Source organism: Ambystoma mexicanum, chromosome 14 (genome assembly GCF_040938575.1).
Source record: "Ambystoma mexicanum isolate Mex_15411 chromosome 14, UKY_AmexF1_1, whole genome shotgun sequence".
NCBI classification, from domain to species: domain Eukaryota; kingdom Metazoa; phylum Chordata; class Amphibia; order Caudata; family Ambystomatidae; genus Ambystoma; species Ambystoma mexicanum.
In genome coordinates this window covers 544,843,647-544,870,004 of record NC_090940.1, presented here as the reverse complement: position 1 = coordinate 544,870,004, position 26,358 = coordinate 544,843,647, and the positions used below count along the sequence as shown (strand labels likewise).

At 45.0% G+C, this 26,358-nt stretch overlaps 1 protein-coding gene across 1 annotated transcript in view; it reads left to right on the top strand.

Annotated features, from left to right (window-relative positions):
- Positions 1–26,358, top strand: part of FBLN5 (fibulin 5) — a 282,075-nt gene that overhangs the window by 37,178 nt on the left and 218,539 nt on the right. The window lies entirely within an intron of this gene.

Genomic DNA, 26,358 nt, shown 5'->3' with positions numbered 1-26,358 from the left:
GCAATATTTTATTTAAACTAGTTGTGTAAGGTAGCCATATCCTGCATTTAGCCTAATTGTGTAAAGAAGCTGCAGTCTGCGTTTAGCCTAGTTGTGTAAAGTAGCCATATTTTGCATTTAGACTAGTTGTGTAAGATAGCCATCTCCTGCATTCAGCCTAGTTGTGTAAGGTAATCATATCCTGCATTTAGCTTAGCTATGTAAGGTAGCCATATTCTGCATTTAGCCTAGTTGTGTAAAGAAGCCGCAGTTTGCGGTTAGCCTAGTTGTGTAAAGTAGCCATATTTTGCATTTAGACTAGTTGTGTAAGGTAGCCATATCCTGCATTTAGCCTAGTTGTGTAAAGAAGCTGCAGTCTGCGTTTAGCCTAGTTGTGTAAAGTAGCCATATTTTGCTTTTAGACTAGTTGTGTAAAATAGCCATCTCCTGCATTCAGCCCAGTTGTGTAAGGTAATCATATCCTGCATTTAGCTTATCTATGTAAGGTAGCCATATTCTGCATTTAGCCTAGTTGTGTAAGGTATAGCCATATCCTGCATTTAGCCTAGTTATGTAAGGTATAGCCATATCCTGCATTTAGCTTAGCTATGTAAGGTAGCCATATTCTGCATTTAGCCTAGTTGTGTAAAGAAGCTGCAGTTTGCGGTTAGCCTAGTTGTGTAAAGTAGCCATATTTTGCATTTAGACTGGTTGTGTAAGGTAGCCATATCCTGCATTTAGCCTAGTTGTATAAAGAAGCTGCAGTATGCGTTTAGCCTAGTTGTGTAAAGTAGCCTTATTTTGCATTTAGATTAGTTGTGTAAGAGAGCCATCTCCTGCATTCAGCATAGTTGTGTAAGGTAATCATATCCTGCATTTAGCTTAGCTATGTAAGGTAGCCATATTCTGCATTTAGCCTAGTTGTGTAAAGAAGCCGCAGTTTGCGGTTAGCCTAGTTGTGTAAAGTAGGCATATTTTGCATTTAGACTAGTTGTGTAAGGTAGCCATATCCTGCATTTAGCTTATCTATGTAAGGTAGCCATATTCTGCATTTAGCCTAGTTGTGTAAGGTATAGCCATATCCTGCATTTAGCCTAGTTATGTAAGGTATAGCCATATCCTGCATTTAGCTTAGCTATGTAAGGTAGCCATATCCTGCATTTAGCCTAGTTGTATAAAGAAGCTGCAGTCTGCGTTTAGCCTAGTTGTGTAAAGTAGCCTTATTTTGCATTTAGATTAGTTGTGTAATAGAGCCATCTCCTGCATTCAGCATAGTTGTGTAAGGTAATCATATCCTGCATTTAGCTTATCTATGTAAGGTAGCCATATTCTGCATTTAGCCTAGTTGTGTAAGGTATAGCCGTATCCTGCATTTAGCCTAGTTATGTAAGGTATAGCCATATCCTGCATTTAGCCTAGTTATGTAAGGTAGCCATATTCTGCCTTCAGCCTCATTGTGTAAGGTATCCACAGTCTACATTTAGCCTAGTTGTGTAAAGTAGCCACAGTCTGCATTTAGCCTAGTTGTGTAACATAGCCACAGTCTGAATTTAGCCTAGTTGTGTAAAGTAGCCATCTCCTGCATTTAGCCTAGTTGTGCAAGGTAGCCATATCCTACATTTAGCCTAGTTGGCTTGGTTGTGTAAGGTAGCCACAGTCTACATTTAGCCCAGTTGTGTAAGGAAGCCACAGTCTGCATTTAGCCTAGCTATGTAAGATAGCCATATTCTGCCTTTAGCCCAGTTGTGTAAGGTATAGCCATATCCTGCATTTAGCCTAGTTATCTAAGGTAGCCATATTTTGCCTTCAGCCTAGTTGTGTAAGGTATCCACAGTCTACATTTAGCCTAGTTGTGTAAGGTAGCCATATCCTGCATTTAGCCTAGTTGTGTAACGTAGCCACAGTCTGTATTTAGCATAGTTGGGTAAGGTAGGCCTATCCTGTATTTAGCCTAGTTGTGTAAGGTAGCCTTATTCTGCATTTGACCTAGTTGTGTAAAGTAGCCATTTCCTGCATTTAGCTTAGTTGTGTAACATAGCCACAGTGTCATGAATTCCCGAATTTGCCCCTTTTGGACTGCTTGGAAACATGGGAATCATATTGCGGCATCCATCTTTTCCCCCAACATTGCGCTGCTGCCGAGATCGCTATTGCAGCGGTCTAGTTTCCCTTCTCCACATCAGCTGATATGCGCTGCTCTCATGCGAGCCGGCGCGTCTCAACGTTCGGTTGCCTTCAGCCGTTCTCAGCGCTTCTCCCGCTTCCTTACCCTTGTTTTCCGTCCCGCTGTCCTACTACCAGCCCTGCTGTGTCCATCCTTCTTTGACCTTCCCTGCTGCTTCCCCTTTCGGTGCTCACCGAATCTACATTACCGCTGGAATCCTTCCGCAGTTCCGGACATTACTTCCTGGATTCCTCCATCCTTCCTGGAACTTCCTCGGAGTCAGCCAACTAAACCAACACTGATGGGGCAGTGGCCCTGGAGGCCAGCCTGCTCGGCTCTTAGGCTGGCACAGTGGCGTCGGGAGAGACTCGCCCATATTTCTTCGAATCCCGGACCTCAAGAAAGAAGGAAAAGGATCCTTTCCTTAAGAAGAAAACCTGTAAGGAGAGACAGGTGAGCTTGTATCCCAGGTCCCACTTGCGTGACACACAGTCTGCATTTAGCCTAGTTGTGTAACATAGCCACAGTCTGCATTTAGCCTAGTTGTGTAAGGTAGCCATATCCTGCATTTAGCCTAGTTGTGTATGGTAGCCACAGTCTACATTTAGGCTAGTTGTGTAAGGTAGCCATATCCTGCATTTAGCCTAGTTGTGTAAGGTAGCCACAGTCTACATTTAGGCTAGTTGTGTAAGGTAGCCACAGTCTGCATTTAGCATAGTTGGGTAAGGTAGTCATATCCTGCATTTAGCCTAGTTGGGTAAGGTAGCCACAGTCTGCAGTTAGCCTAGTTGTGTAAGGTAGTCACAGTCTGCATTTAGCCTAGTTGTGTAAGGTAGCCATATCCTGCATTTAGCCTAGTTGTGTAAGGTAGCCACAGTCTACATTTAGGCTAGTTGTGTAAGGTAGCCATATCCTGCATTTAGCCTAGTTGTGTAAGGTAGCCACAGTCTACATGTAGGCTAGTTGTGTAAGGTAGCCACAGTCTGCATTTAGCATAGTTGGGTAAGGTAGTCATATCCTGCATTTAGCCTAGTTGGGTAAGGTAGCCACAGTCTGCAGTTAGCCTAGTTGTGTAAGGTAGTCACAGTCTGCATTTAGCCTAGTTGTGTAAGGTAGCCTTATTCTGCATTTGACCTAGTTGAGTAAGGTAGCCACAGTCTGCATTTAGGCTAGTTGTGTAAGGTAGCCATATCCTGCATTTAGCCTAGTTGTGTAAGGTAACCCTATTCTGCATTTGGCCTCCTTGTGTCAGGTAGAAATATATTGCATAAGGCGTTTCTAAAATCAATCACTCAGTGTCTGTCTATGCATTTTAGGTCCTGCTTCCCTTTTAAATCAAGGTGTTTTTTAATCTTGTTCATATTACGTCTTCCTACGCATTTTAGGCCCTGCTCTCCTTATCTAGGTGATATGTAGCACTGCTCTTTGAATGCAGGATGTAGACATTGTTGTTTGTAGAGCTAACCCATGTTCTCCCCTCGCACCCCATACAGCACACCTTCATAACTTAGCGGAAGGCACGGGCTCATTCCACACACCCTGCACTCAAAAATCACACAAACGCGATTGCACAACACCTCTGCCATAAGGATGAAGCTCCCTTTAACGACAGAAATTGTCGCTTCGCGCATAATTCTCTATCTCTTTAAACACAATTCATCCTGTTTAGTTCGTAGTTTACCTCCACTGCGCCCATCCGCACCCCATTCCGACATGGGTGACTAGCAGGGTCTTGCCCAGCCTCACATACCTGTAATGGCTGAAATGCACACACGCATAATAGCACCTCCCAATTCTCCCAAATTTGCAGTCTGGTCCCTCCCAGGGTGCTCAACCAAACAGTGCCTTAGGAAAATAATTATGGTGAAAGGCGCCATACTAATGACACAAATGAATGAATGAATCAATGATCTACAAGCATGCATTGTTACCAGGGGCGGAATAGCATTTCCAGGCCTACAACTGTTGCATAGTTTTTATTCTTTTGAGTAACAATAAACAAAAATCATGGGTGCGGTTACTTAGAGGTGTCTGATACATATGGGTGCGATACCGCTTGGCACAAGCATGGGCGGCAGCAGGCACTATGTGTACTGCAGGATATTGAATGCTTATCCTTCTTTGATACCAATATTCACTTGCTGTGTGCTGCATAGTGTATGCAGAGCCAGACCTTCTTAGCATGGAGTACTGTCTAGGTGCACATCACGCAACATGCTCTTGATAGCAATGTTGTGAGCATTAGTGCGGTTACACTAATATTTTTTTTAGTTAAAAAGCCGATTCTCCAGGGACTTTGCTAGGTGCCTCAGGGCTTGGAGGGCCTCCCGGGACTTTGCTAGGTGCCTCAGGGCTTGGAGGGCCTCCATGGACTTTGCTAGGGGCCTCGGGGCATGGAGGGCCTCCAGGGACTTTGCTAGGTGCCTCAGGGCATGGAGGGTCTCCAGGGACTTTGCTAGGTGCCTCAGGGCATGGAGGGCCTCCCGGGACTTTGCTAGGTGCCTCGGGGCATGGAAGGCCTCCAGGGACTTTGCTAGGTGCCTCGGGGCATGGAGGGCCTACAGGGACTTTGCTAGGTGCCTCAGGGCATGGAGGGCCTCCAGTGACTTTGAGGAGGGTACACACCACACAGGTGGAGAAGGTGCTTTCCATTAATGCAGCCCCTTCTCTCACAGCTGCCACTTAGCCCCCAGGCCCTTTACACAATGTAAGGATGCAGGGCGTATCATTTCATAGGAAGGTCCTGGTTGGCGTTCCTGTGTGGTGGCTGAATTGGTGCCTTTGTGCAGGTGGCAGATGGATATGATTGGGAGCGATTAACCAAGGTAGGCAGCGTTATGCACTATCTATGCCATGCAAAATGTACACTGGGTATTGTAAATGCGGTGACATGACATATGTTGGAGCATACATTTTATTGCACCAATTAAGATTTCTCTTTAACGCTGGTCCAACCATTTCGAAAAAAAACATTTATTTCATTTATTTTTTCAACATAAAATTAGGTGGTGTAGATACGAAGCTTGGCGAAAGTATCTGAAATATCTCAAAAATCTTGACGTGGGTACTATTCCATTTGTTATAAATGTAGTATTTTTTTTTCCATAGTCAAGAAAGGAATACTTATGATAATTTCTGCGCCTTTTTTAAATCTGCGTTGCGTATGTAAAGGAAATGTTTTTTTAAAATATTCAGAAATATCTGGCAATTTTTCAGTAGTCTAATTTGGGTTTGCCTATTTTTCCAGAAATGTTTCCTAATTATAAGCCATACCATGTATGGCTGATTAAGCAAGAACCGTGTTTTACTAAAGCAAGAATACGTCTTGAGCCTGATCTCCTGAAATTCCAGAAACTCCTCAAGACCTTCCTCTTCTCCTCTTCCTTCTCTCTCCCTCTACCCTGCTAACTGAGTTCTCTGTCCTTTCCCTCTCTCCCTCCTATTCCTTACAGCTTGCTGACTGGCCGCCTGGTGTACCTCAGAGTCTCACTGGTCCCGGCACCCCCGCCGGTCCTCTCTCGCACTTGTCTCAGGGTTCTACACCCCACCCACTCTCAATGCACTGAGAAATTAACCCAAGAGAGTGGCTCTCTCTGCACTTAGCCCAGTCTCAACCGACCGGGTGCACTTGATCCTCCCCACCCTGTCATCCTCTGTACACTTGCATGATCTGTACGCACAGCGCCTGAAGATCGTCTGTCTGTTTCTCCCTTGTCTTCACTCCTAATTGTACTGTTAACATTGTAGAATCGTGTCAGGCCTGTTTGCTTTATCCCATACTGTTAAATGTATTTTATACACTTACTCTGGCTGTGCGGACTATTATCGTCTTAGATTTTCAAGGGCTCTGAGTGACTGTTATTTTTCTCTGTGATCCCACCCCCATTGAGCGCTTTGAAACATTTGCCTGCTTAGAGGCGCTATATAAATAAACAATACCATAAGTAGGTTCCAAACACAAGATGCGCCATGCATAAAATCCAACTTTAGATGCTTTTGCTCTGAAGCATAACACAGATATAGACCATATAAATACAATTTTCAGAATTGTTGGGCACTCTGAAAACTTTATAAAAAACGTACAAGACTTCACTGTACCTCGGATCTAAAGCCAGGCTTCCCACTCTGTTTTGCACAGGATGCGGTTGAATAGAACCGGTGAAAATGGAGGGCAACAATTTCTTTTCACATGTTTTAAAGCAGTTTTATATAATTATATGGTAGTTTTAACATTTTAAGGCGTAAAAATATAGTTGCCATTTTTAGTCGGGTGAAAACGTATCTTAATTTTTTTTTTTTAACTAGGCATTTTCCATATAATCTTATCACCTGGGGAAGATGAGAAGCATTTGAATCACTTGGGAGGCCTTCGCACGAGGCTGCGCAGGTTCTCTTTGCGGGAGGTGCTGCTCATGCCCTTGGCCTGAACACATCACAGGAGCAGTGCAGGTGGCATACATGGTCAGACCCATGCATACCTCATCCTCCCTAATCTGCTTTCTGGCCAGGGTTAACCTGATTTTAGGGGAGTAAAATGGGCAAGTATGCTGCACTTTCAGAGACATGCTCCACCCTTTTAAGATGTTTTAAATTGGCTGTAGGTATAGTTTGAGGATAGGATAGTAGGCATTTAAAGTTCTTCTTCAACTAAATTGACATTTCACTGAACAAATTATTGACATTTTTCAATGTTAAGTTTTGTAATTTTCAAATAAAATGATAGAAAACAAAATGAAAGTGACCACAATCATTTATGCAAAATAACAATACCAAAAATTATACTACAAAATTAAGGCATTACGATTGAACGTTAATTATAAGAAAACATGATTCCCTTATTCCTAAAATCCACCGGTTGTTAAAATAATGCAAACGAAATGCACAAAGAAAGTGCACCTGTGCCCAACGCTGTTACCTTGTGTATACTTACTCTACGCAGATGCAATGCTTTCTCTCTTGTGTTACATTTTTCGCATTCGCTTAAATATGCATTTCTGCAATTTCCTTCCTTATGTATGCCGAATACATAGCACCATGGGGAGAGCTCGTACCCATTTCCTGCAGCAGTTACACCCATGCCTACACTTTAGTGAATGCACACAAACTGTAGGATTGTGTCAGTATTGACCAATATTTGCATTGCCTACCCTTAGCCTGTGCCTGGCAGTCCCATTCAATCGCCTACTTATGCTGATCTGCTATGAATAACCCAGGCATGCATGCATAAATTGCACACACATGTTATGATCTTTAGGGAAAAGGAAGCGTGTCTTTTAAATAAGGCATGATAGAGAGCTGCAGGATTTTTTAAATTATTTTTATATGGTTTTAAATAAACCTTTATAAAATTTGGATTATATCATTTAAAACTTTCTCCAAAAGTAAACAATAAAATTCATCCAATAAAAATACATCACATGTCATTTATAAAAGGGGAGCGAATGCTTAACAACCACTACAGAAACAGATAGAAGAAAGAAAACAGACTTTTGTAACTAATTATACAGATTACAAAAAAAGTGTAAGAGCCTTTAAACAGACAATTTCAGAGAAACTGATTTCCTGTTCAAAATGTTCTGCCGCAAGTTAGCAGACAGAGCCCAGTCTAAACTGGGGATACATTTACCAAAGTAAGAGATAGGTTTTCCAGAAGAGCTGAACGTACTAAAAGCAAATGAAACGAGGTCTCCTTCTACTGAACATCCTTACAAAACTGATAAATGGCCGATTCCGGCAGATAACGGTTTCCAATACATATTATCTCATTTTTTAGAAGAACGTTCAGTCTAAAACGCATAAAATCATTTCTTTTTTATTTTTTTTATTATTTGTAACATGATTATATTTAACCTTTAACAAATACATCCATTTAATACAAAATCACACATCATTTCAATACATTACATATTCATTTAATGTTTTCCCTTTAAAAGAAAAATGTCAAATAATATTTCCTTTTAAAAAAAGGCACAGATGCTGTGATCCATTGATTTTGTCCATATGAAAACATAATAAGCTGCCATGCCACCTCCGCTGATTCATATTTCTCCAGCAGGTGTCCAAAATAAGCCTCTCCAATCCGTCAGTGCCTGACAATATAATAAAATATCTTTCACAGTTTCCAATTCATCCATTTCTTCACAAAACCTACAAGTCATTTGATCCGTAGGTGTTTTCTCTCTTATTCCAATGATTTCACAGGTCAGGCTGGTAATCCTTCCCCAATAGGGCTTTCAATTCCACCCAAATTGAGCCCTCTGAATTTGTTATCTTATTTAACAAGGAGAGTGTCAAGAACTGAGGTCCACATGATTAGTGTACCTCGTCCCCAAGCACCAGTCAGAGATAGTGATAACAACTCGCTGACTGGTTATTGAGGCCACAGGTGGCAGGAACGGAAGACACTGGGTTCCAGATGGCTGCAACGGGAAACAGTATGTTAAGTACACAAAGGGATATGGTCTCAGGGATGCCTACAACAAGACACATGCAAGGACACCTACCCGTTGGGAATTTCGGTGAAGCTGGATTCCCTGTCTGTTCCCCCAGAAAGTGTTGTGAAGTGGAGAGTAGGAATAAGTCAGGGTACCTTTTCAGTGATCTGACACCTGCAGGGTCCACCCTGGTCTAGATGCTCAATGACCCAAGAATAACGTGATGCAGAGTTCAATGATCCAGGAGTAAGTTCATGGTAATCCACGAGACCATAATACCAGAGCCAAAAGTAGTGCCACAAAGCTATCCGAGTAAGTGAGCCAAAGGTGATAGCAGTTCTGGTAATCGGTCCAAGATAAGGCGTCAAAAGGGAAAAACCGGAAGCAATCCAAAAGTGAAAAAAACGAGATTCAAAGTTCCCGGAGGCAAAGAACAGGATAGTATGGAGCACACACGCCAAATGCCGTGGGCACAGCTGAGAAGCTCCAGCAGCGTGAGTGGCAGTCTTTTATTCCGTTAGTCAATGGTCACGTGACAGCCCTCTGTGCCGTGTAGGTGTCACGTGAGCAGAGCGTTGGAGCGCAGACCTGAGGTGTGTGTCACTTGAGCGGAACACTGAAAGCGAAGTATTCCGGCGTGTCTATAAAGACCATGGCAACCTCCAACATTGTTGCGGCCACCGCCGCCAGCGTTGCCATAGTGTGCAAGGGTCTCTCAACAGCCGGGCGGACGAGGAGCTGGACCACATTCACGGCCTGTACCGACTTGACAAAGACATCCTGTTGATTGCTGCCGGACTGCCTGCAGCCTGATCTGGGGAGTGCGCAAGTGAAAGCCTGACAGAAAGATTCTTCCATAGGATTGCTGATCTAATTGAAGGTAATCCTATCTTGTACCAGATCACGGCAGTTGGAACCCCACTTGGGAGCTTCAAAACCTTACACCAAAAGGGGCCTTCCAGCACCTCGCAATCCAGCAGAACTGGGGGACAAAGATGTTCAGCCCATATGTTATTGTGGGTAAAACCTTCATGTTATAGAATTCCGAGATAGGCATGAGTGAGAATTAACCATACCGACGATTAATGATAATAGCTGGAGCAGCTAAGGCGGTCATTTTTGCTGTTTAGTTTCCATGCAATTCTACCTGATTGCGCAATTTAAACAATTGTATCCCCAAATACAAAAGGTTTGGGTCACATTCCGATTTTGCCGTTCCCAGAACCCAATGGAATTCGTTATATTTCGTCTTCATTCCGGGTCTAAAATGGACTACCTTTTGATTTCCTACCATTTATTCACAGATCATTAGCCTTAGCATAGGCGTCGAGTGCCTCCAATTTATGTTGCAGACCAATCGGGGTTTAATCGAACATTGCTAAATCATCCGCGTATAATAGATAATGTGAGCTCGAGTTTGCAAAACGCAGAGGGAAGCAACGCACATTCTCAAACGCCTCATTGACATCCGAGATAAACGTACTGAAAAGGAACAGGGCAGGAGCACAGCCCTGCTGAAGGCTGTGACTTGTAAACATTGAGGAAGATAGATTTACCCCATTATTCAGTCTAACACGCACAGAGGAATTTGAGTGCCGTGCCACGATCTGCAGGAGGCTTACCGGACAACCCCACAGTTGTAGTTTTTTCCAAAGGAGGTTCCTGTTTACACTGTCAAAGGCCACAGTGAAGTCAATAAACACAATAGAAACAGGCTTAGACTTTGCCAGGGTCTCTTGTATTCACAATCCCCCCAAAAGGAAAGTATTTGTGTTAGTAACAGTCCCCTTCCTGAACCCTGTTTGAAACAGATTCAGCCGCTGCGTGTAGTCGAAATGTTGAAACTAACATTCTGTGATCACTAGATTGATTAGAAACAATTTCAAATTCTGTACATACATCCAGTAGAGCTTTGGTTACACAAATGTACTCAATCGCAGATGAGCAATTCCTCCTATGCCAAGTAGGGGTTCCTTTACTCCCCCCAGTAGCTCATTCAGCATATTGAGCAGCCAACCCTCCAAATTCCTATGCCAATCAATCCCTTGGGCGGTTTTCCACCGGGCTACACACACACTCACTCTACTGCTTAATAATCTAAATCCAAAAGCCGCATACTATCACAATCAGCATTGAGATCCCCAGTCACAACAACCTGCCCGCCCGGCAAGGAGATAAACCAATCTTTAAATTAGGCATGTAGCTTCTCAATTGTCAGGTTTATATCCATAAATGGGCTCCAGTAGATATTTAACAATAAAATGTGCCCAAGAGCTCCTTCCCCCTCTTTACTTATACCTACTGCTAGCACCCCTCGGTTGTTTAAAACCGCTGTACCCAATCCCATTGCAAATTGCCATTCTCAATTGTGACTGAGCTAGCTGTGACCCTTTCACAGCTAGCTCAGTCACAACTGTGAACCCGTCAAAAATGGTGGGATTAACTAGTCGGGTTTCCTGTAAAAAGATGATCGAGAAGGTTTGCAGTTTTTTTGTGTCATTTTCCTCCACAATCCGCTTTATATCATCGTCTGCCTCAAAAGCCAAATTCACTGACTCTTTGGGTAACACAACTTTACGTAAAAACATTCTAGAGGAATTCTTCACGTTTTTCTGCGCTAGTCTTCTTCTGCATCTGAATCTCTTGCTTCTTTTCAGACATATCTTCTTCATCTAGGACTATATATTTTTCCTCCCATAGGGCCCCGATTCGGGGGAGCATCCAGACCACTCTAATCAACCCCAACAGCCCCTCCTCCGGACCTCTCAAGAGGAAGTATTCTACCCAACTCATTCAGACTGCTACCGTTCTCAGGCCCCTCAGTCAGACTGTCCTTAGCAATCCTTCCCAAAATGGACAGTCGGTCGGCCTGATCTAGTCTTTAAATGGCCTGTTTGATCTTTCAACTCGGAACACACATTTTCACACAAATCCTAGATAAGCAAACAAATTAAATGAGAACCCGACCAAGTTTGCGCCTGATCTGAGGATATACTCCCCTCACCCTCCTGTGAATCATGTCGATGTTCCCAAAGTACTAAAAAAAAGAGACTTCTCCCTGTGAAACGATTGGGCGTGTCCTCAGGAGAGAGGTTTCAGTACCTCCAGATTCACATTAGATAACAATAATGGCTCTAAACTCGCAGTGCCTAGAATTTGGTTTTGTATTGTTTGGGGAAAATTATCTAGGTCGTCATTTTCAGGCGGTAAGGGTTCATTGCATTTATTTTTGGCAATCGTATCAACATGGTCTTTTATTTCCCCCCACTTTTTCCCTTGCCCTTATTCTTTCCAGCGAATGACTTTCAACAGGGGAGGGGGGTAAGGGCAGAGCCATTGCACGGCTCATGCTATCTCTCGTTTGGGTAAAAATCAAAGGTGCTGATGTGATCTCAGCTCTAATTGATGCTGCCCGATCCTTTTTCCTCATTTGCAACTAATCAGCTGCTATACCCTCCACAATTCTACCACCGCGCTGTTTCGAGTTATGAGTATTGGTTCTTGCTTAAACAAGGCTTCACGCTGATGATGGGGTAGATCTCTTCGCCTTCTTAAAACCACAGACACAAGTGCAGTATATGACAGCAGAGGGCACAACCACTTTACAGGGAATTCACAAATATTTTTTATCATATCCCCTGTACCAGGGAGAATAACATGATCATCACGCAGATACTTGAACCAAATAACTCGCACACCTTATTTATAATGAATCTAAGCCTGAAAGGCAAGAGAATATGAAGTGTCCAATAAGATGAAAAGGAGACGTAATAGCGGCCAATCAGTTAGCTGCCCCTTCAATACAATATCTTACAAAAGCGGAGTAAAGCGACAAATGGAATGAATGAGTTTCATGTGAACAGCCAATCGAGTAGCCGCTCCTCCAACACAACGGCTGACCAAACGGAAGGAAGCGTCCAATGGGATGAATGAGTTTTGAGCGAACAGCCAATCAGCTAGCCCCTCCTTCAGTGAGGGAAACCAGCTGGGCCACGCCTTCCTGAGATTGGTACAGCAGTGTGGGTAGTGGCTCAAAGTGAGAAGAAACGACCCTGCAGTCGCCACAGCCCACACGTAAAAGGTAATGGCTCAAAGGGTATAAGAGTCTAAACTCTACCCCGCAGTAACCATTAATCTGCCAACCGATTTACAAACAGATGAACTATCAGGAGGTAAATCAAATGGACACAAGCACTTTCTGCAAAGTCTTCGCTTAGGTTAAATCAGGACAGAGCAGACGCCGGCACACATTCCCTGATTTCCTGTCAAAATACAGAGCCACAGAACACAAAACACTCCGCAGCACTCTGCAAAGCTCTGCTAGGGAGCGGATGTTACATGCATATGGAACCTCCTCCAGAACGCTAGGACTAGGACTGAAGAAAGACTGAAGGGCCCGTAAGGTCTGTAACAAAGTATCCAAAGTATCCAACACACACAACACTCTGCAAAGCTCCGCTAGGGAGCAGATGTTATATGCAGATGGGACCTCCTCCAGAACGCTAGGACTAGGACTGAAGAAAGACTGAAGGGCCCGTAAGGTCTGTAACAAAGTGTCATGCACCAGCCCTGGAAATTCGTGTATAGATGGAAATACCACTAACATGGTTCTGATAGTTCCAAGTTGAAGGTCTAGTGTTTTTCCAACATGGCCGCCGGAAACTATAAACACCAATACATTCTGGCGCTTAGCGCGTTGTATCGACTTTGTTACGTACGCTGCCAGTTTCGTTTCCAGAGGCGACTTGCAGTTCAGAGCTCCTTCTCTCCCCCTCTTCCCTCTCTGTATGTATTTCACCTTTATTCCCTCACGTGGGTGTTTACAGGTTTAGGTAAGGTAGCGGTTGATTCTGTTTCGCTATTCGTTCGTACACGTAGCGCTAACCTCCCTTTGTGTCTGCCGCTATTTCCCTATAAGTGTCTACATCGGCTACCTCTCTCAGCTTTTTCTCTTTATTTACTGACGTCCACTGTATCGGAAGTCTTGTCTTATTCTATTTCTTTCCCGCTATTCTCTATCTTTTTCTTACCTATTTCTTTCTTTTGTTGAAACTACTGGAATCTGTTTTTCTATATTCAACCCAAATTTAAATCAAAAAAGGAATTGTTGGAGAATTGGTTTACTGTTTCCAAAGGACAATTGAAAGATACTCTCAAACACTCGCCGTATCTACAGACGGACAGTTAAGATCTCTCAGGGTTTTTTGCCTTTGGGCTTTTTCCCAGCACGAAGGGCGTGCTCCTCGGGTTTCCCCAAGATCTGTAAAACATCCAGATCAAGGTGGCCACCGAGGGAGCGCGTCCTTACTTACGTCAGAAAAAAGAGAAGAAGACAGGAGAAAGCATAAGAACTAGGAAGAAGACAGAAGCATTAAGTTTGGAGGAGATACAAGAAGATCCAGGTGAGGAGGAGAAAGGGGAAGAGGAGTCCAGTCTTGACAGTATACAACGCCCAATCAAACTTATGGCGTCTCCGGAACAGATACAGGAGATGTGTAACGCCATACAAGGACTCAGAGTGGAGATGCAAACCCTGCATGCTGAGAACCTTCTACTTCGTCAACAGGCGGCAGCTAGAACAGAGAGTAGAGATGATCTACCACCTATGCCATTCTCATATGGTAAATATGAAGGAAACCCCAAGACAATAAAGGAGTTCCTAGATGCCTGTGCTGTATATTTTTCCTTCAGACCCAGAGCTTTCGAGTCTGGAAGGGCTCGGATAGGATTTATCATTGCTAACTTAGCGGGTAGTGCTCTGGCCTGGGCAACCCCCCTGGTCACTAACCAGGATCCTTTGGTTAATGATTATGCTGTATTCATACAAGGCTTCAAAGACCGTTTTGAACGTCTGGAGGTCCAGTATACCAAATACGAAGCTTTCCTCGATGTAAGGCAGGGAAATCAGGACCTTCAAGCTTACATCGCGCAATTCCAGAGTCTAGCAGTATCCGCTGGTTGGCCAGATACAGCGCAACAAACAATCTTCAGAAGGGGATTGAACGAAGAAATGAAGGACGAATTGGCCCGCGTAGCTCGTCCCAACAGCTTTCGTGAACTAGTTACCCTCTCCCTCCAGATCGAATTTCGGATCCAAGAGAGACGCTTGGAGAGAAGGAGAGGAAGAGGCTATGTCCAAAGGTATAGTCCTCCACAAGGAAGAAGAGAGCGCCCAACCCTAGAGGAACCGATGCAGATAGGATCTACCAGAGGACCCTTAACCAAGAATGAAAGGAAGAGAAGACAAGAACTTAACCTCTGTATGTACTGTGGATCCTCTAGACACAGCCTCAAGGACTGTTCTGAAATTCCCTCCAGAAGACAGGGAAACGACAGACCCCAGGTCTATGCAAGGGAGATCGTGGGGACAACGGCTCAAACCCTTGCAATCTTACCAGATTCAGTCAGGAAGGAATAGAAGACAACCGTTTAATGGTATTTCAGGTCTTGTTTTCCTACAACTTGAAACAGAATATCCCTGTACTAGCCATGCTAGATTGTGGAGCTGCGGGAAATTTCAGTGATGTCAACTGGGCCCAAGAAAACCAAATTCCACTCCAGAAGAAGACAACCCCTCTCCCGGTTGAAGGTGTAGATGGACGTCCTTTATCTTCCGGATTTATTACGATGGAAACGGTTCCTATCTCGTTGGGAATGGGACATCACACGGAGAACCTTAGCTTTGATGTCATCAGAGCGGCACATTTCCCTCTGATACTAGGTATCTCCTGGTTACGACGTCATAACCCCAGAATAGATTGGACAGCTAACAAACTCAGCTTTGATTCTGATTATTGCGGAGAACATTGCATGAAGGGACTCCAGGTTGAAGTCCAATCTAGCATTCCCAAAGGACTATCCAACATCTCTGTTTCCTCTATCCCCGTACAGTACCAGACTTTTTCAAAAGTGTTTGAAGATATAAACCCTAGACTCCTCCCACCTCACCGAAAAGAAGATTGTAGTATAGACCTCAAAGAGGGGGTCTCTCTTCCATTTGGACGGATGTACCCTTTATCGTTAACAGAAAAGTCTACTCTGAAAGATTATCTAGATACCAACTTGGAGAACGGATTGATCCGACCATCAAGGTCTTCAGGAGGAGCATCATTGTTCTTTATATCTAAAAAGGACTCAAAGGAGTTACGCCCATGTATCGATTACAGGGGTTTAAATAGCCTGACTATCCGTGACAGATACCCAATGCCCCTTATTCGAGATATCCTCGAAGCTGTCCGGAACTCCAGAGTATTCACCAAACTCGACCTAAGAGGGGCCTACCATTTGTTAAGGATTAAGAGAGGGGATGAGTGGAAGACTGCATTCAGAACACCAATGGGGTTATTCGAATACTGCGTGATGCCATTCGGATTAGTGAACGCCCCGGCGATATTTCAGAGATTTGTGGACAAGATCTTTGCAGATCTTCTATATACATCCGTCGTGGTATATCTGGATGATATATTGATCTTCTCAGCATCCTTGGAAGAACATCGAATTCAGGTTAATAGGGTTCTACAGAGACTACTAGAGAATCACCTCTTTGCTAAGCCAGAGAAGTGCGTCTTCGACGCTTCCGAAGTCTCATACCTCGGATTTATGTTGTCAGCTAATGGGGTACGAATGGATCCTAACAAGATCCGGGCAATAGACCGATGGCCAGATCCTTCCTCTGTTAAGGAGATACAACGCTTCCTTGGTCTGGCAAATTTTTATCGTCGGTTTATTCCAAATTTTTCGGACCTGGTTTTGCCTTTAACCTCACTCCTTAAAAAGGGAGTAGTTTTTCACTGGGATACAGAAGCACAGGAGGCATTCAAGAACCTCAAGAAACACTTCACTTCTGCTCCAGTTTTGTTACAACCTGATCAGACTAAACCATTTGTCCTGGAGACAGATGCCTCCGGAGGTGCCTTGGGGGCAGTATTATTACAAGAGAATCAAGAAGGGGAAGAACACCCCATAGCTTACTATTCCCGCACCTTGACGGGAAGTGAAAGGAATTATTCTGTGCTCGAGAGAGAGCTATTAGCTATGCGAGCTGCCTGTCAAGAATGGAGACACCTTTTGCAAGGGGCAGCGCAACAGTTCACGATCCGCACGGATCATAGAAACTTGAAGGTACTCCAACAAATGGAGTGTAGAAATTCGAGACATGCTCGCTGGGCATATTACTTTTCCAATTTCGACTTCCAAATCACCTACATCCCTGGATCTCAGAACAGTGTGGCTGACGCATTATCCCGAAGCTGGGAGAATGAGGAGAAGCCAGAATTACAGAAGGAAAGAATCCTACCGAAGCATCATTTTTATATGATCGCAAATTTTTTTCTACAAGAAGTTCATAGTGGATTGGAAGAATTTACACAAGAAGTAAGAGAAACCTATCAATTGCAAGACATTGACGGATTATGGTTTCGCCAGTCTGCACTATTTCTACCCACCTCAACTCTTCAGAACCAAGCCATCCGCTTTTGTCATGATCTACCCTTGGCAGGACATAAGGGGGAAAAGGCAACTTATGAACTGATATCCAGAAGTTTTTGGTGGCCATCTATGCGAAAAGATATCACCTCCTATGTTTCTACTTGCCCCATCTGTGCTATGTATAAGACACCTCGTCAAAGACCATTAGGACTCTTACATCAAGCCAAGGCACCGACACGTCCTTGGGAAGACCTTTCGATGGATTTTGTAGTAGAGTTACCAACTTCAAATGGTAAAACAGCAATTTTGGTAACCATTGATTCTTACACAAAGCTAGCCCACTTTGTAGCGTTACAAGGAGTACCCTCTGCCTCCGAAACGGCTACCATATTCCTCAAGGAAGTTATAAGACTACACGGCTTACCCCGAACCATAATTTCTGACAGAGGATCCCAATTTACCTCAAAATTTTGGGACTCCCTTTGTCATCAACTTGGAGTTCAACGAGCCCTCTCCTCGGGGTATCATCCTCAATCAAACGGACAGACGGAGAGACTGAACGCCAATTTAGAACAGTACCTCCGTTGCTTTTGCAATAGAGAGCAAGATAACTGGGCTTCTTTGCTACCCATGGCAGAATTTGCCTATAATAACACTTATCATACGGCTATCAAGATGAGTCCCTTCAAATGTACCTATGGGTACCATCCTCATCACTTACCAGGAATCATAACTATCCACACCAGCCATTGAAGAGATGTTAATGGATCTCAGGGTCTCACACAAAGAAGCATTGCGAGCATTGGAAGACAGTAGGAGGAAGTACAAGGTGTCAGCCGACACCAAAAGAAGCCCTACTCCATTATGGAAACCAGGAGATCGAGTCTGGCTCTCTACTCGGTATTTACCTCGTTGGATCCATAAGGGTAAATTTGCAGCCAGATTTATAGGTCCATATCGCATTCTATCCAGGATCAATCCAGTTGCATTCAAGTTACAACTACCGAGCGCCTTAAGAAGAATTCATCCGGTCTTTCATTCGTCTCTTCTAAAGGCTCATAAGGACGATCCTTACAAAAGAACAAGAAGAAGCCCGATTACTGCCCCCCCCGAAGAACCAAAGGAGTATGAAGTGGCCAGATTGGTTGATTCTCGTTATAGAAGGGGAACTCTTCAATACCTGATCCATTGGAAGGGATATCCGATTGCTGAAAGAACATGGGAACCTAGATCCCATGTACATGCCCCTCGACTGGTTCAACAGTTCCACCGACGGAATCCGGGGAAGCCTGGTGGAAGCAGGTATAGAAGGGGGCATACTGTCATGCACCAGCCCTGGAAATTCGTGTATAGATGGAAATACCACTAACATGGTTCTGATAGTTCCAAGTTGAAGGTCTAGTGTTTTTCCAACATGGCCGCCGGAAACTATAAACACCAATACATTCTGGCGCTTAGCGCGTTGTATCGACTTTGTTACGTACGCTGCCAGTTTCATTTCCAGAGGCGACTTGCAGTTCAGAGCTCCTTCTCTCCCCCTCTTCCCTCTCTGTATGTATTTCACCTTTATTCCCTCACGTGGGTGTTTACAGGTTTAGGTAAGGTAGCGGTTGATTCTGTTTCGCTATTCGTTCGTACACGTAGCGCTAACCTCCCTTTGTGTCTGCCGCTATTTCCCTATAAGTGTCTACATCGGCTACCTCTCTCAGCTTTTTCTCTTTATTTACTGACGTCCACTGTATCGGAAGTCTTGTCTTATTCTATTTCTTTCCCGCTATTCTCTATCTTTTTCTTACCTATTTCTTTCTTTTGTTGAAACTACTGGAATCTGTTTTTCTATATTCAACCCAAATTTAAATCAAAAAAGGAATTGTTGGAGAATTGGTTTACTGTTTCCAAAGGACAATTGAAAGATACTCTCAAACACTCACCGTATCTACAGACGGACAGTTAAGATCTCTCAGGGTTTTTTGCCTTTGGGCTTTTTCCCAGCACGAAGGGCGTGCTCCTCGGGTTTCCCCAAGATCTGTAAAACATCCAGATCAAGGTGGCCACCGAGGGAGCGCGTCCTTACTTACGTCAGAAAAAAGAGAAGAAGACAGGAGAAAGCATAAGAACTAGGAAGAAGACAGAAGCATTAAGGTTGGAGGAGATACAAGAAGATCCAGGTGAGGAGGAGAAAGGGGAAGAGGAGTCCAGTCTTGACGCAAAGTATCCAAAGTATCCAACACACACAACACTCTCAGCACTCTGCAAAGCTCCGCTAGGGAGCGGATGTTATATGCAGATGGGACCTCCTCCAGAACGCTAAGACTAGGACTGAAGAAAGACTGAAGGGCCCGTAAGGTCTGTAACAAAGTATCCAACACACACAACACTCTCAGCACTCTGCAAAGCTCCGCTAGGGAGCGGATGTTATATGCAGATGGGACCTCCTCCAGAACGCTAGGACTAGGACTGAAGAAAGACTGAAGGGCCCGTAAGGTCTGTAACAAAGTATCCAACACACACAACACTCTCAGCACTCTGCAAAGCTCTGCTAGGGAGCGGATGTTACATGCACATGGAACCTCCTCCAGAACGCTAGGACTAGGACTGAAGAAAGACTGAAGGGCCCGTAAGGTCTGTAACAAAGTATCCAAAGTATCCAACACACACAACACTCTCAGCACTCTGCAACGCTCCGCTAGGGAGCGGATGTTACATGCAGATGGGAAATCCTCCAGGAGGTTAGGACTGAAGAAAGCCTGTAGGGTCCGTAAGCTCTGTAGGTCCAAAGTATCCAACACACAAAACACTCCGCAGGAGGAGAGCAAGGGGATGAGTTGTCTTTTCAGTGCCTTCAGTTTAGATAGCTAACCAAATTGTGCGCTGTATAAGTGTGTTCATTGGCACGCATTTAACTTTTCCAATCATAATATCCATTTTTTGCCACCTGTCGTTAATTTATGTATCTGTACATCATGACCTTTTCCAGGCTTAAGCCGACCTCTGAAGATGCACGCGGGCCATTGCCACACAAAAGAGGTAAGTCCCAACCTCTAGAAAATCATACATTGGGCTGAAAGGTCCTGTCAAAAACATTTCAGAGAAAAGCAAGTCTGGTACCACAGCCAGGTACCACCTGCGTCGTCGCGGCGCTCGCACACAGCACAGTCACTTCTGGACGGAGAGGGGGATCTTCTTCCCCCGAGGGCCTTTGGGAATCAAGTTTATTGAGGGTTGTCCAACTCCAGGCCTGAGGCCGCCTGAAGGGAGCCGGGATCCTCCTGATGGGTTTTCACCATATCCCTCATTAATATTCATGAGTAAAAATGTGTATACATTTAGAATCATTGTATGCAAATGTATCCGAATATGAATGACGGGTATCCTGAAAACCTGAGATGGATCTAGCCCTCGAGGCCTGGAGTTGGACAACTGTAATGCATTCCTTGTACACGCAAGAGAGCTGGTCCTTAAAGGAACTCGTACATCCCTTTAATGACCTTGACTAATTACAGGTGCCTATATAACTGGGAATAACGTGCGCCTCATGTATCTAATGAGATTCATATATGTGTTATTATTTTATGGCTCTGCTGCACATAATCTATCGATGGAAACTAACCTCACCTGTCAAGGTTATCCTTAAATAAACAAATCGGTTTACCGTTGGGTTTCTACGTGTTTTTATTACCTACTTGTTTTGCTATTTCAAGCACAAGTTCATGAAATTATTCTCATCTGTTAACTGCTCCCCTGGATATCATAAATCTTTAGGTTCACAGTATCCTCTCTACCAAATATATTAACAATTATTTCCAAAAGCAACAAACAAAAGATGCTTCAAATTGCATTGAATGTATTTTCTTCATGGAACCTTCACACTTGGCCACTGTATTGGCATTTATTCCAATAACAAACAAATTTCATCAAATCCATTACCTCATTTCGTCTGCTCGTTTAGCCAAAACGCGTTTCGATCATTCCATGGTGATATAAAACACCATCCTATGGAGCTTCTTCAGGGCTACTTATAAATCCCAATAAATTGTGTAGCAACAATTGTTTGTCAGGCTTTTTTTATTTGATCTCATATTCCTGTATTGTAGCACACCTGATGTCAATTTCTCTCTCTTACTTGAATACGATATGCACAAGTCGAGGGAGGGCATTTCCTTAACAAACGGGTATTTTTTTTAGTTGATTTGTAGAAGAGGCAATGGTCAGTTTGGGCTTTAAGGAGGCGTTCTTTTCAGCGCACGATAGGCTTTAAGGAGGTGTTCTTTTCAGCGTACGATGGGCTTTAAGGAGGTGTTCTTTTCACCATATGATAGGCTTTAAGGAGGCGTTCTTTTCAGCGTACGATGGGCTTTAAGGAGGTGTTCTTTTCACCATATGATAGGCTTTAAGGAGGTGTTCTTTTCACCATATGATAGGCTTTAAGGAGGTGTTCTATTCACCATATGATAGGCTTTAAGGAGGTGTTCTTTTCAGCGTACGATGGGCTTTAAGGAGGTGTTCTTTTCACCATATGATAGGCTTTAAGGAGTTGTTCTTTTCACCATATGATAGGCTTTAAGGAGGCGTTCTTTTCAGCGTACGATGGGCTTTAAGGAGGTGTTATTTTCACCATATGATAGGCTTTAAGGAGTGTTCTTTTCACCATATGATAGGCTTTAAGGAGGTGTTCTTTTGAGCGTACGAGGGCTTTAAGGAGGCGTTCTTTTCAGCGTAAGACAGGGGTCTCCGCAGTCTCAGGAGGATAGCTCAGGGGCAACGTGCTCGCCTTGGAAGCAAGACGACACGAAACACGACAGGTTCGTTCCCCGGGTCCGCGCTTAGAAACCTCTGGGTATTGAGCGCATTATAAATAACCTATCATATATCATATCATATCTGCTTGCAAGCAAGTGGAAGCAGAAATGATGCTTTGCCATTCTTGAGAAAGGCGTCTGTGCATGGTCTGCAACAGGCCCTGCTATCACCCTGCATCCCCAGCTCTCGAGACGTGTTGAGGAAAGAGAGTACGGTGTTTACTTTATGTTCTCCCCTCCTGAATGGAAGGTTACAGTAGCAGAATCCAAAGTCATGTGAGCCTAAAGAAATGCCCTCTAGATTGTAAAATATTAGATTCAGAGTGAAAGAACATAAAATGGACTAGGTAATTTGCTTATTTTTCCACACAGCATGTTTGTACCCCTCCTATTTCTCAATTCTATTTCTCATCACGGACTATTCCCGCCTTTTAACGACAATAGTCGCCCTCAAATGGCCACCTCACTCCGCGGTCTGGTACATCAAGCTGCAACTGCTCCCATTTTAATGCTATGCTGGCGCAACGCAACTCCCCCATGAGGAGGCGCTCTGCTGGAAGTATCAGAGGTCAAAGTGTGAGCGCCAATCCCCGGCCAATTTTTGAACAGCTGGTCCTGCAGAGAACAAGCAAAGTCCTTGGCAGGCTGCGGGCGGGATGCAGGAAACGCAGGGGTCTGGAAAAGACCTGGGGCTACCCTAATGTGGGGACTCTGGGCTAGCTAGCCTTTTGGTTGTAGCCCCTGAGCTTCTATCCGGGTCTAAAACCGAAAGACAGAGGGTTATAACCCCCCCACCCCCCGAGCCCCACCTAGTGACGCCCCTGTGGAAACGGCCTATCAAATTGGGACAGACTTGCAAAACAAGAGCTGGTGGAGCATCCTAACAGCAAAGGGTTTGTAATGACAATTTGAGGGAAAAGTAGGGGAATGTAGAGGGGGAGGGGTGAGGTGCACCTGGGGAAAGATGGATGTACAGCTGTATTCATTATTTTGTTTTGCAAAGTAACAGTCACCCCTAGCCCCTTTATAATGATAATAATGATCATGATGTGTTATTTATATAGCGCCTTAATCCAAAGCGCTTTACAGAGCACATATTTACATACAATATCACCCAACCGAAATTGCTACTCATTTATCGACCTTGGAAGGAGGAAAGGCTGAGTTGGCGTTGCTGGGATTCGAACCTGCAACATGCAGGTCACGCTCAGATCGCAGCAGCGAGCGCTCAACCCGCTGAGGTATTTTACCGGCATATTGCTTCAAGACAGCATGGTAAGGGAAGGGGAAGGGAGTAGGATGGAGGCATGCATTTATAATGCAGGAGGAGGTGTGAGCTGGGGGTAAAGAGATAACGGGACACACAGTTTAAGGCCTTGCAGACAGGTGTGTAACTTCTACACCTTGCATGGATGGATAGCATTCTTTGCTCGGGTGGAATTTCCACATGGAATCATACACAGCTGATTGGCCAGGAATGGAGCCAAAAGCCACTCCCAACATATGATTGTGAGAGTCTATGTTTCTACCCTGCCTCATGGAGGCGTGGCTTTATGTGGGATTTACATGTTTGAATGATCTGCATTGGAGCCAACATTCCTTTGAACCAATAGGAGCAAGCGCCATTAAACTGACCATATTGAAGGCCGCCTTCCTTTCATCAGTAGTCACTTCCACTAGGGGCGCCATCGAGCTGCACTAAAGGGGAAATTAACCTATACTCCCTTTTACTTTACTTTCCTCCAAAGGTCCTTTTAGAATTGTCGCATGGATTAAGAATCTTTCCACCTACCATATTTATGTAAATTCTGCTTTAAGCGCCAGGTGGATTGTCCAAAATGCTATGTTTTTTTAGATCATCTGACTTGAATGTGAACTGTGTGTGATCCGGAGTTGTCACTAGATAGTGGCGATTCCAGTCCGTTCAAAGGATCATCACCCCTCCTCTTACCCTCAAGCCCCCACCCCACAAGAGCTGTGTCTTGTCTGCAAAGCACCCACCTGGGTTCCACTACACCCTTAGGGGACATCCCACAACTGTGCCTCCCCAGACACCGGCACTCTTACCACATTCATACCCCCTTAACCCCATGCCCCCACACCGCCCCACCCAGCCAAGACCCCCAGGAGGTTCCCTGGAATAAAAAGGCAATACCTGTTTTCAAGGTGGAAGTCACAATGCTGCAGCAAGCTTCTTGCATAAAGCCAAGGAGTTATCTTACAGGAAAACCCCCCGCCCCACCGTCAGTGTCCTGAGGACCCTGCCGGGTGAGACCGCCCCTCCATACCCATTTCCCTCTCTACCTATGGCCATTTCTTTGATTCTTTACACATTACACTTTTCACAGTGCCTTTATTCACAGTACACTTTTCACAGTACACTTTTTTTCAGTGCTTTTTCCACAGTACACTTTTGTCTTCTACTCTTTATTTCCGTTCCCAAGTTCACGTACCAATTTCTATTCCCTTGCTCTAATCATTTACCATTCTAATTCTAGTGCTTAGTGTTCACTACTTTCCTTTACTTAAATGTACTATTCCCTTGTTCTGTCTAGTATGCTACTATTCTAATTCCCAGTTCTTGATTTCCCATTCTACCTGTCTTCATTGATCTTACTTCCATTCTAATTCCAAAAACCTACCCCCCCCACCAAGGCCCCTTCCCCCGTCTAACACCCCCACCCTTGGTTCCTGAGTCTCTTCCTCCCCCTTTAGTTTTCTTCTGTTTCCCCTGCCCCGTGCTTCCATATTCAGCTCTATCTAGTCAACAAGTTGCCTGCCCCTTCCCCTACCCCACCCCCCTGGGTCTAGCCATCAACCCCCAGCAAGTTATTTCCCCAAAACCGCCTAATTTTACACAGTCCTGCCAACCTTTACCACCCCACCCCCATAGTCCTTCCAGGCCCCGCTCTTCCCTTTCCCCTTCCCTATTTTCTTTCCTTATGCACTCCTTCCGTACCCCCCTCCTTATCCATTCCCTACCTCTTTCTTTACCCAGACCTTACTGTGACACCTTCTCGTTTCCCCACAACCTCCCTTCCCTTTTTCCCAGTTTCCCTTCTCCCTTCAAGACCCTCCCCCCTACCGCATTTGGAGTTGGAAGGACTTTACAAGCCCCCTAACTCCTCCGCCTTTACCCGGGGCCTCCCCTGAGTCTAGTACTCCTGGGCGCTGTTACTTCTAAGCTATTGGCTGCGCAGTCCCCTATGGGATCTGTCAGTGCTTTTCTAGTAAATCACAATGTAACTCCGCTCGGCGCTCTGAAACAGAAAACACACATATTATTAAGACAGTAAAGAACATATCTGCAGTGGGACGGGTGGGTGGGATTTCCGCTATTATGTGAGCAGGAACCAAGAGGGTGCACCCGGAGGGTCAGAGGCTTTATATAGCCTGCCACTCTCTTGGTCCAGCTCCCGCTCTTTGCCGCCCCCACCCATCCCCTGTGATGTGCTTCCCCCTCACCCTCAACTCTGGGCCTATTGTGTTGGCCCTTTGTCTGGTTTCCTTGGTTGGCTGGGTGGGAGACCCCACTAAGGGTGGCGCCCGCCATTTGCCGCCTGAAGGTCGGTGCCTTCGCCCGCCATTTTGCAAGCACTTTGGGTGCATTGCCTCTTCCTGCGCTCATTTTCTGTTTTACGTGGAAGAAGACTTTTTGAGGCCAACCTTAGAATGCCATGGCTCACGTTGAATCTTCTAGCCTTCATGCGTAGATAGGGAAGGGACTGCGGGCATACCCAGTACTGCAGCTTATCCCCCTCTTTGGGTGAGTCTTGGACCCTTCGTATGCATGTGTGCTACTGAGGGGCATTCTCTATTTTGGGAATGGATGGCCTGTACAGACAGCGAGGGCGAGCTTGATAAGGATGCGTGCGGGCAATGTGCGGTGGCAGGCAGGGCGCGTGAGTAGGTGTCCAGACCTCCTCTTTTCGCGGTGCAAACTGCATCGGTGCAAGAGCAAGGGGTTCGAATTACTGGCGTTATTCATTTATTTTAAGCGCCATTGCCCTAACGAGGCGTCCGTTTATTGCAGCACCCTACAGTGTAAGCGCACTGTAACATTGAATCTGGGGCTGAGGGGGTTGCTGGTCAACCTCTGAACCCATGCAAGTCCCCTGCTCCCCCTAACATCCATATCTAGTAATAGGGCTGAGCGAACCTTCACAGCAAGGCTGCGCGGAGGGGAAGACAGTCTCAAGGGGACAGCGGCCACTACAGATCGCGTGACACCCTAGCGGTCTCATTCCTAGGGGAAACCGCCCCTGTTGGCCAAGCTTGGCTGAAGAGTGGACGTGGGCGGGTCTAAGGTAGAGGTGGATGACTGGGGTGCAATCCACCGGCCACGGGATGGTGCAGCGGCCTCTACACTCAAGAAAGATATCTTGATGGTTGGGATTGTCCTGGGAACAGCTCCCGGACCTGGTAATCCATGCATGCGTTTTGGTGGTTGGTGGAGGTTAACATCAGCAGAAGCACTGCCTCTTGGGAGCCTATAGGGGGAGCTGGCCATTACCTAGCCGCCGTTGCAGTCAACATCAATCCCAAAAGGGAATTA